The sequence below is a fragment of the Chenopodium quinoa genome, unplaced genomic scaffold, assembly GCF_001683475.1.
Source record: "Chenopodium quinoa cultivar QQ74 unplaced genomic scaffold, ASM168347v1, whole genome shotgun sequence".
NCBI lineage: Eukaryota > Viridiplantae > Streptophyta > Magnoliopsida > Caryophyllales > Amaranthaceae > Chenopodium > Chenopodium quinoa.
The window spans coordinates 8,963,983-8,974,328 of NW_018743331.1; positions in this window are offsets into that span (position 1 = coordinate 8,963,983).

A 10,346-nucleotide genomic window follows, 5' to 3' on the forward strand; every position below is an offset into this window, starting at 1 on the left:
ATCGCCTTAGTTCGGTTGCATGCTTGGGTGTGACCCGTTGGGTTCAATTAAAGGAAAGTTATGAGATTAATATAATTAATCTCACTGATCGGAGATGGCCTCTAGCCCAAATTTCCAATCACTTGACTTCACTAAATATTAACTCCTTAATTAATTATGAACCCTATATCGGAGTAATACACTTGTTCGAAGGACACCATTCCTTTCACTTGTTTCCTAAGATTCTTTGATGATACTAGTATGGGGAAGAAACCTTTCCGATTTTTCAACATGTTGACTTATGCTGACTATATTCTAGATAAGGTTAAGAGTTTTTGGGATACTAGGGTGACAGGTACTGCTTTGTAAAAAGTGGTGTCTAAATTAAAAATGTTGAAAAACGTTTTGAAAGTCTGAACTATGAATTATTCAATGATATTGAAAAGCTGATGAGGCTGTCAAATATGCTCTTGATCTTTGCTAGTGGAAGATCCAAGAGAATCCCGGTGATGTGGTTTTGATGCAAGCTGAAAGTGAAGCTATGTTTCATTTTACTGTCACTCACAAGGCTAAGATGAGTTTCTTAGCTTAGAAGGCAAAAGCCAAATGGAGTAAACATGGTGATGATAACTCCGCTTACTTTCATGCTAGCTTGAAGAAAACAAGTGTTCAGAAAAGGGTGTGTAAAATTACAAATATTCAGGTTAATTAGTGGGAGTCTTTTGATGGTGTTGTTGATGTGTTCCTTGATTTCTATTCAAATCTTATGGGCACTCAAAATATAGGAAGATGTCCTATTAAAAATCAGGTTGTTATTACTGGTGTGGTTTTTGATGATACCTAGCAGCTAGGCTTATCCAGAAATTTTGTGGGAAAGGTTGTGAAAGATACTTTGTTTTATATTGATGATGTTAAGGCTTCAAGGCTAGATGGCTACTCAAGCAAGTTTTTCAAGAGTGCCTAGAGCATAGTTAGAAAAGATGTCATTGCTGCGGTTTTGGATTTTTTCAATTGTGGTCAGTTTCTTACATAGGTTAATACAACCACTCTCACTTTGATCCCTAAGGTTGTTGTTGTTGGGTTTTACTGTGTCCTGAACACCATGCAGATTCAAACCCCGCCCCAGACCACATGCATTAATTAATTATTACAACTAACAAGCATATAATTAATAAAGCAATAAACACTCAAGAGAGAGAGAGAGAGAGAAAGGGAAAAGACTATCTTACCCTCATAGCGTGCTTACCCTCAAACATGAGCACGACCCTTGAAAGCCTTAGACCCTCAGGCGCGAGATCCTCCCGCTTTGCACACCCTCGTGCTCGAACAATGTTCTTATCTCATAGCTTAGACGAGACCAAACCAAACTTTGGAATTTTACGAACTCTAAGTTTTTCTCACGTTTACTTGGTGATGCCTTTTTGAGCTCTACTCAAAGTCTTTTTTTCCCAACTCCCATGGTTTGTATTTATAGGCAAAGCATCCCCATTTCCCACAATAATATTTTCATGTAGGAGAAGTGGTAAAGTGAGAAAATAAGTGTTTAATTTAATTTAATTGTAAACTAATTCAATACTCAAGGCAATAAGATAACAACACTTGTCACAATATTAGGGAGGTTAGGTAAGTACCACTTAACATGCGTTGGAGAAGAAGTAAAGAGCCAAAACCCTAAAACACTCCCATATGACCGGCCCCAACCATGGTCCTTAATGGCAAGCCCAACCGGTTGACATTGTCCCCGGTTAGGCTGACATGCCCTTGCAGCCCATACGCTAGCTTCTAACTAGTGGGCTACTACTAGCCACCACACGCCCAGCAACTATGCGGGCTAGTGCGCTAGCAGCCTGGCAAGCTAGCCACGCTCGCACGCATGGCGTGTTGGGCTGGCCTGGCTTGGCCTAGCAGCCATGCTAGCGCTATGCGGCTAGCAGCCCCATGGCCTAGACCATGCTTGGCTAGCCCTATGCTAGGACAATGCGAGGCTAGGGCTTTGGGGTTTTGGCCTTAAGCCGTGTTGTTTGATTATTTTGCCGTCTCGTCAATTCCTAGAATTGACTCGACGTTTGACACTCGACTTTGACGCTCTATGCTCGGAATCCGACGTTTGAGTTCATAATATCATTAATGACGTATTTAACCCTTCGAATTAGTTCTTCTCCTTAGTTTTGTTACACAATTGGGTGTGACCCGCAGGGTTCAGTCAAGAGCAAGCTATAAGATTAATTACATTAATCTTGCTGATCGGAAGCGGCCTCCAGCTAGGCATTCCAATCACTTAACTTCACTGAATAATTAGCTTTCCTAAATAATTTCAAACCCTGTATCGAAGTAATACACTTGTTCGAAGGACAACATTCCTTTCAATTTCCCACTTGTCCTTCCGGACAAGTGTGTTGTATGTGTATTGCCCTTTTTTATATCACTTAATGCCTCTTCATGAACTATAAATTACGATTCATCGTCATCCTTATTAGTTCCAGAATTTTTTTTCTAAATTCCGAGTTCGACTGTCAAGTACAGAGTGTTTCCAAAATCCATCTTAGCACGGCCTTGCATTTTCATAGTCTCGCTCTTTGAGAGACCTTGTAAACAACAAAGACATGTTTCTTATTGTTAATAGGAGGACATTCCTAGTCTTTTATGTCAAGATTCCCTTACTAAGAGGCCTAGCCACCAGAGTGTTGCCTTTATAATCCCCATTCATGGCTGACGTTTGTCAACATCAAAACAGACTAGTACTCAAACAAGAGAACTTACAATACTCAAGATTGAGGAAAGAGGTTCCGGTATCCATAATGAGAAATATACTTATGACAATTTTAAATCTCATAAAGTATTCTCATATGTCGATCCGGTATAGTTCTAAACTAATGCATGTGCAAATGTGATGATTGCCATTTATGACACGCATTTGATGAGTTTTTAGGTTGTTTTTACTTTCTTTTTATAGCTTTATTTCTAAATAAATGCTTGGTTTTGTTAATTTTCTCTTTAGTTTCCTTATTCATTCTTATTTTGTGCTTTTGTCCACTTTCGTGGATTTTCTAGTGTTTTCTCCTTTATTTGTACTCTTTACGTGGTTGTAGGTATTGTACGAGGTTTGGGTCTTGATATTGGTGGCTGACCAAGTTGGAAGATGCCTTTGGAGCAAGCTTATAGCATTGGGAAAGCTCAAGAAGTAAGAAAGTGTCATGCTCAAAGTTCTAGCTCTTGTGCTCTCAAGTCGCACTCTCATGAGATCATGGTGTTGAACCCAGCGCGCAGGCCACGTGCGCGGGCATGCAAACCCAGTGCAGCAAGGGCGCGCACCTCTCGCGCGGGTGCGTTTCCCTATTTTTCGGGTTATTTCGAATTCGTACTACCGCCTCCTATAAATACCCTTTTATAATCAATTTTTGTAAGAAGTTTTTAGACATTATTTTCCTCATAAATTTAGCTAGGTTGAGAGTTTCTCTCTCTAGTTTTATAGTTAGTTTTAAGACTAGATTTAGAGAGAGAAAGTGAGAGATTTCAATGGTGATTTGAGAGATTGATGATGCAAGGGTGACAATTATACTTCCTCCGTTTTTTTTTATTGCATCATAGGGTTTTGGAGGCAAAATTTGGTAGTGGAAAAAAGTAAGAGAGAGAAACGTAAAAATACAAAATTGTCCATGTAATGTAAGGTAAAATAAAAATTAAGTGTGAAAAAGTAAGGGTATCTTGGGTATTTGCAGTGTGAACATAGATATTTTTTATCCTAAAAAGGAAATGATGCAATAATAAGTAAACTTCCTAAAGTAGTAAGTGATGCGATAAAAAAAGAACGGAGGAAGTATTGAAGATCTTCTCAATTATCAATGAGCATTTCTAACACTATCTCATCTTATTGCTTTGTTTAATTTCATGTTTGTTTGATTTGGTTTTGATGATTGAATCTTGATTAGTGTAGTTGTTCTTCATATTTTTTTATTCTTGATTTCATTTACTTGCCTGTTGATTAGATGATGATCCTTAGTAGTTTTTTTGCTAAGGTTTGGGTGAAACTTGTATGACTGATTGTTTGTGATGGATTTGGGAATTATGTTGATTGATTGTTGAGATTAAAGTGATTAATGTAAGTTTGCATGTGTGTAGTTTGATTAGGCCTTGAGAACTATGCTAGATTGCATTCTGATTCCTAATGACATGACCACTTGATTTAGGATTTGCAATTGTTGATTGGTTTGGATTGTGATTCTCCTAGTTTGTTATTCATAGAGGAAACCTAGCTTAACAATTAGGAGATAGCTCTTTGATTCCAAATGATAGCTCTTATCATTAGTCTTCACAACCATTGATTAGCTTAACCTTCCCAAGTTGTTGCAATTGTCATAATTACTTGTTGATCCCCATTCCCTACTGTTTCATTTGTTTGCTTCTTTTATTTGGTAGTTGATTAGTATTAGTTACTCCATTCTTCACCCTTGACTTTGATCTAGCTTAGGCGCATATTGGAAACATTTTAGCATAACTGTTCCTACTGGTTAGACCCTTGACTTACCTCTATACTTGTATATAGGTTTGTTAAGTACCTAGTTTTCCCTACGTCAAAATGGCGCCGTTGCCGAGGAACGGTGTCTATATTTGAGTGTTTTTGATTGCTTGAGTCTAGATCTTTGTATATACTTTTCTTTTATTTGATTTTTGTTTGTTTTGTGAAAAAAAAAAATGGCATGTCTCTCATTTCCTCCGTATGACAATGAGCTTTTTTGTGAATATTTCAATAGACTTGAGGGTTATTTGGACTATAATTGTTGTAGTCTTTGGGAGGCTTGTGAGATTTGTTATTTTGGTTTGAATTAGCAAACTAGGGACATAGTTGAAGGCATGCATAATGGTGATTTTAGAGCATTGTCAATTGATGATGCTTGGAAATTTTATGTTTGGTTTGCTTGGGATGTCTATAGTAGGGGTAATCATGTTTCTAATATTGATGTGAAATGTCTTGATTCTTCTAATATTAGCATGATTTCCCATGATTTGTCACATGATCCCATGATTGAACCTAGAACGAATGATTTCAACTCTATCCTATTGTTCATGATGATGAGGTACATTCCCAAGTTGATGCTAATGGTTTTTTTCAATATTCTTCATTATTTACCATGCCTTCTTATGATGTGCTTTGTTCTCTTAATGATGAATCTCATGTACTTAATTGTGCCCCCTCTCCCCAAGGTGATAAATATGCTCATGTTTTAATGTTTATGCTTCCAATCTTGGTTGTGATCCTTATTCCTTTGTTGAACCTCAACCTTCTACACCTTTTGAGACTCTTATTGATATCTTTAAATATCAAATTAGACATGTTGAGCTTGATAATGATCTTGGTCCTAATAAGGAGTTGTTTCTTAATTCTATGAGAAATCAATTGAAGATGATGGAAAGGAGTGAGGAGCACATTGAGGAAGCAAGAAGGAGAAATGGAGAGCTAGAAAGCCAATTGTCATGTTTGATGCTTGTGTGTGAAAATTTCAAATCCAATGTGTGTGTTGAGGATGATGATGATGTTTTTGAGCAACCAAGAGTTTGTGAGGATCTTATTAGTGAGCATAGGAGTGAAGGAAAGGGAGTCTCATGTGCATGATTGTGATTCTTCTATCCATGAGTATTTGGACTCGTTTGAGGTTATGTCCAAAATTTTCTTTGAGGTTCAAATGAAAAATTATAGCCTTTTGAATGAATTCATTGAGAATGCTTCATGGGAGAGAGATGAGTTTGAAAAGAATTTGCATCCATTCATGCATGGTTTTGAGACTTTGGGCTTTAAGGATATTGAGGGAGGTTTTTTTCATTGTTGTGATGGAGAGGATAATGTAGTTTCTCTTCGAAGTTGGATGTTTGAGGGAGATGGAGATCATGAGTGTCTTTCTTTTGAATATTCAATGATTGACTTCCATGCTCTTATTGGTGATGCGAGGAATGGTGGTGAGGAAGAGTTCATTTGTGAGACCATTGCTCCTATCCCTTCTTCTCATATCCCTCTTTCAAGGAAATTTAACTATATCCCCTCTATCCTATGCCCTTCCCTTCTTTTGTCAATGAGCCTATTGCGGACCCCCTTGTCTATGATGTTTTGCATGTCCCTCATTCGTCTTCTATTGAGGAAAAGGGTGATCTTGCCACCCAAAAATATTTTGTTGAGAAGAGGATTCCTTCTTCTTTTACTATCATTTCTTCTTCTTTTTCATATATTCTTGTTTTCCCCTTTTCCCCTTCATTTTCTTGGCATAACTCTTCTCAACCACATAGTTGTGCACTAAGCTTGTTGCATGCCCTCATTTCGTCATATGCATACCTACTATCTTATGAGATGTGTAGTACTGCATTTGACAAGCTCTTGCGTTCGTTGCAATATTATTTACTAGAGCGATCAAGCTTGGACCTTAAGCAAGCCTTTCTCGGGAAGTAACCCGTGTTTTATTACTTTCATTTTCTTTTCTTTCTAGTATAGATTTTCTCTCATAGAAATGTTTGTGTGCCTTTTGCTAGGTACATAACTTGATATACTTTGGTGCATTGGTTTGGATCAAGAATCAAGGAATTTTAACTCCACTTTTAATAGCATATGGACAATGATATTCAATTCTAGAGGAAATTGACTTTGAAAGGTTAAATTGGGTCATTTGCGGGTATTTACACCCACCAATATCCGGTAATATCTTTCCTTACCCTTCCTCTTATGTTTGTTGGACATATGATGGTTTGTTGGATTGATTTCTTTCTTATCCCCTCCCATGGATTCTATGACTGATTGTTTGAGTGTATTGTCTTATCAAGCTTGTGGGAGGGTATTTTATCATATTTTGTGGAATGTTAATTCATATATACCATGCACATTTGTATATGCATTTCCATGTTCTTTTATTTTGAAAAACTCTAAAAAGATTTTTGTTTCTATCAAGGTAAATTTGCAATGTGTTTTTGAAAGGAATGTTGTCCTTCCAACAAGTGTATTACTCCGATAGAGGGTTCAAAATTATCGGAAAGCTAATTCTTCAGTGAGGTCATGTGATCGGAATGTCTAGGTGGAGGCTACTTCCGATCAGTAATATTAATGTACAATTAATATTACAACTTAATCTTGACTGAACCCTTCGGGTCACACCCAATCAAGTAACCGATCTGAGGTGAAGAATCAATCCGAAGGATTAGATGAGTCGTTAGAGTATTACGGACAAAGACGTCGGATATCGAGCTTAGAGCGTCGAGATCGAGCGTCTCAAGTCGAGTCGAATTTAGAATTCGACGAGACGCAAAATCAATCGAGTTACAAGTACGAACCTAGCCTTAGTCTCGCATTGGCCTAGCCATGAGAGTGCTAGGCTAGGCGAGGTCCAACGCAAGCCTAGCATGCTAGGCGTGCTAGGACATGTGTGCCAGCAGGGCCATGCGCCCAAGCCATCACAGCATCGCATATGCGTGAGGATGTGCTGGGCGTTGGCACTAGGCAAGGGCCTAGCACTGCACCATCGCATGTGTGCTGGCACTAGGCATGGCCTAGCACTGCTCTCGCACCATTGCACCATCGCATATGCATATGCGTGCATATGCGCTGCTAGCACAGTAGGGTCGCAACTTGTGTGCGTGCAGATGCGTTGCTAGCACAGCACTCGTTGGACGTGCGTGTGCGCATGCATAGCTAGCACAACACCAGGCTGCAATGCGCTTATGTGTATGTGTATAAATGCAGCACCCAGCATGTGTGGCTTGCTAGCAGCACGCATGCTGGCAAGGGTGCTCGCTATGCTGGCCACAACATGCGTGCTGGCCGCAACATGCGTGATGGCTAACAAGCACTGCCAAGGCACCAGGCGCCAGCAAGGCTGCCTTGGTTGCCAAGGCTGGGTGGCAGCCAGCTATCCCAGCCATTTGGTGGATACGGTTTGGGTGAGGGGACCAAGGCTTGTGGGCATTGCCTTGGGCAATAAGGCAATGGTCCCTCCCTCTTGAAATGGTCCTCACCTAATCACTCTTCCTCCATTTGCCACTTGTAACTCATTGATTGCATTGTTCATTAATTTGTTTTTTGTTTAAAATAAATTAGTAAGAAAATTCAATTCTCCCACATGGATGGGAGAATGGAGATTCAAGTCTCCTTTCCCTATAAATACCCAAGTTTGGGTTTTGGGAAAAAACTACTTGAGTTGAAATCAATGAGGCTCTAAGTTTGTAATACTCTAGTCTTTCTTGATCTAGCCCCGACTAACCTTTGGGGTAAGGGTCGTTCGGGCCGGGTCTCGAGGGTGGACTCCGTTGGAGGTCGTCGCACTTGTGAGGCTAGAGCTTTCGAAGTAAGAGCTCGATTTGCGAGCGAAGCACGCATCGAGGGTATGATTTTTTTTTCTCTTCTTTTAATTATTGCTTAATTATGTTATGCTTGTTTTAATTGCTTTAGTTATCGGGGCAGGTCTTGGGGGGTTTCCTTTCCGCGTAGTGTGGGTCACTACGAAACCCAACAGCGGTATCGGAGCCACGCTCCTTTTAATTATTGCAATTATTAATTAATTATGGTGTTTTAAAGTAGATTTAATTTCTGGCTTTGCTTTTCTAATTAGATTAGAAGCTCGTTTTAATTAATTTTAAAACTCGTATTTTTATCGATTTGGCTGTCGAACCCGGATTTTGGCTCAAAAATAGTGATTTTTGGGTGGAATCGATGTTCTGGAAAAGATTCATTCCTCTTAGAGTTCTGTCCAGAAGCCAAATTCGAACCAGAAACCCATTTTTTCTGGGGTTTTTCGTTTTTCAACGAAAATTTTAAATCTTTTTGAGCCTTGATTAATGCAAGCATTACAAAGTTAGATTAAATGCATTATTGCATCCCTAATCTACTGCTATTTTAATTATCCTCAAGCATAATTATGGAGTTTTAATTAGTGCTTGAGTTGATACGCTTTTTGTCACAAGAATTTGATTTTTCACAATTATGCAAATAAATTGCATTAATGTGTGAATGTTTGATGTTAATGTGTAATTTTAAGTTCCCAAGTAAGTTAAAGATCTAATCTTTAAATGTTTAATTGATTGGAACTTTAACCCTAAATTCCATATTGAACAAAGTTTGGATTTTTCATGTTTGGTTGATTAAAATTCATGAAGTTCAAATGCTTGTGAGTAAAATTTGATTAATCTTCATATTGGAAGATGTTATCTTGATATTTTACACAAGTATGAAAGTTGAAAAATTTTATCATTAGATGGTTAATTTGTTTTTCCAATTCCCTTTTGTCGAATCCATTATTATTTGCATATTGGCTAAATTAATTATGGACATAGCTAATTCAATTTTAATTATAAAGAAAGACCTAAATTGATTTAAAGAATAGTTCTTGAATAATTTAGGCTTGTGCACAATTAAAATTGAATTTATTTAAGTTGGACTTATTTTATTTTCATTTTGCCCAAAATTAATTCTAAAAATAAATTTAGATTAATTTTATGTCACACGTAAATCGGGTTTAAAATCCCGAGAAAAAGCACGCAAATCGAGGCAAAACCACAAGCGTCACCAAGGCTTGATGATGCGCTACGCTGTGTGGGTTGGGCAGTCGTTGCATGATGGCTGGGCTAGGTGTGTGGGCCTAAGGCCGCTGGGATGCTTGTGCGTGCTGCTGGGCAGCGAAGTAGCAAGCTCCAGCTAGCCAGCCCACTGCTGCCTGCACCAGCGAGCAGCTAGCATGCGTAGCATGCCTAGCGTGCTGCTGGTGCAGCTAGCTTAGCATGGTGCGCTGGGCGAGCTTGCTAGCAGCCAGCACCACACGCAACACTAGGCTGCCTAGCAGCCATGGTGCATAGCTCGCTAGGATAAGTGTGAGCGGTTTTGCTTAAATTTCGAGCTATGATTTTGCAAAATTTTGTCGTTTTAAAATTTTATGTAATTATTTTTAACGAGGTTAGACTTCGATTTTTCAGGCTTTTGCAAAATTTTTTGATTTTGACAAATTATGGGTTATACCGACTTAATTAATCGGATTAATTAAGTATGAATGCGGAATTTAGTGGGAGCTTAATTGATCGCGTAAGCTTTTTGCTTTTTAGAAATAATGAATTAAACAACTTTGACTAGTTTTAATTAGGCGCATTAATCGGATTAACCACCTAAGTTAGTTACTAGTTTTGCGTGTTTAATTATGTATTTCGTAATTTGCATGGGCCATTCACAAATAGTGAATGGGTGAATGGAAGATGTTTTTCAAAACAGGTTATTGAAAATGACAACTAGTGGGGCCCGACTAGGATAGAAAATACGGACTGCGATCCGTTATGTATTTTTGTAAATCTAAATACGGTCGTGAACCGTTAAGTATTTTTGTACTTTAGATTAATCTTAGTCGTACTAG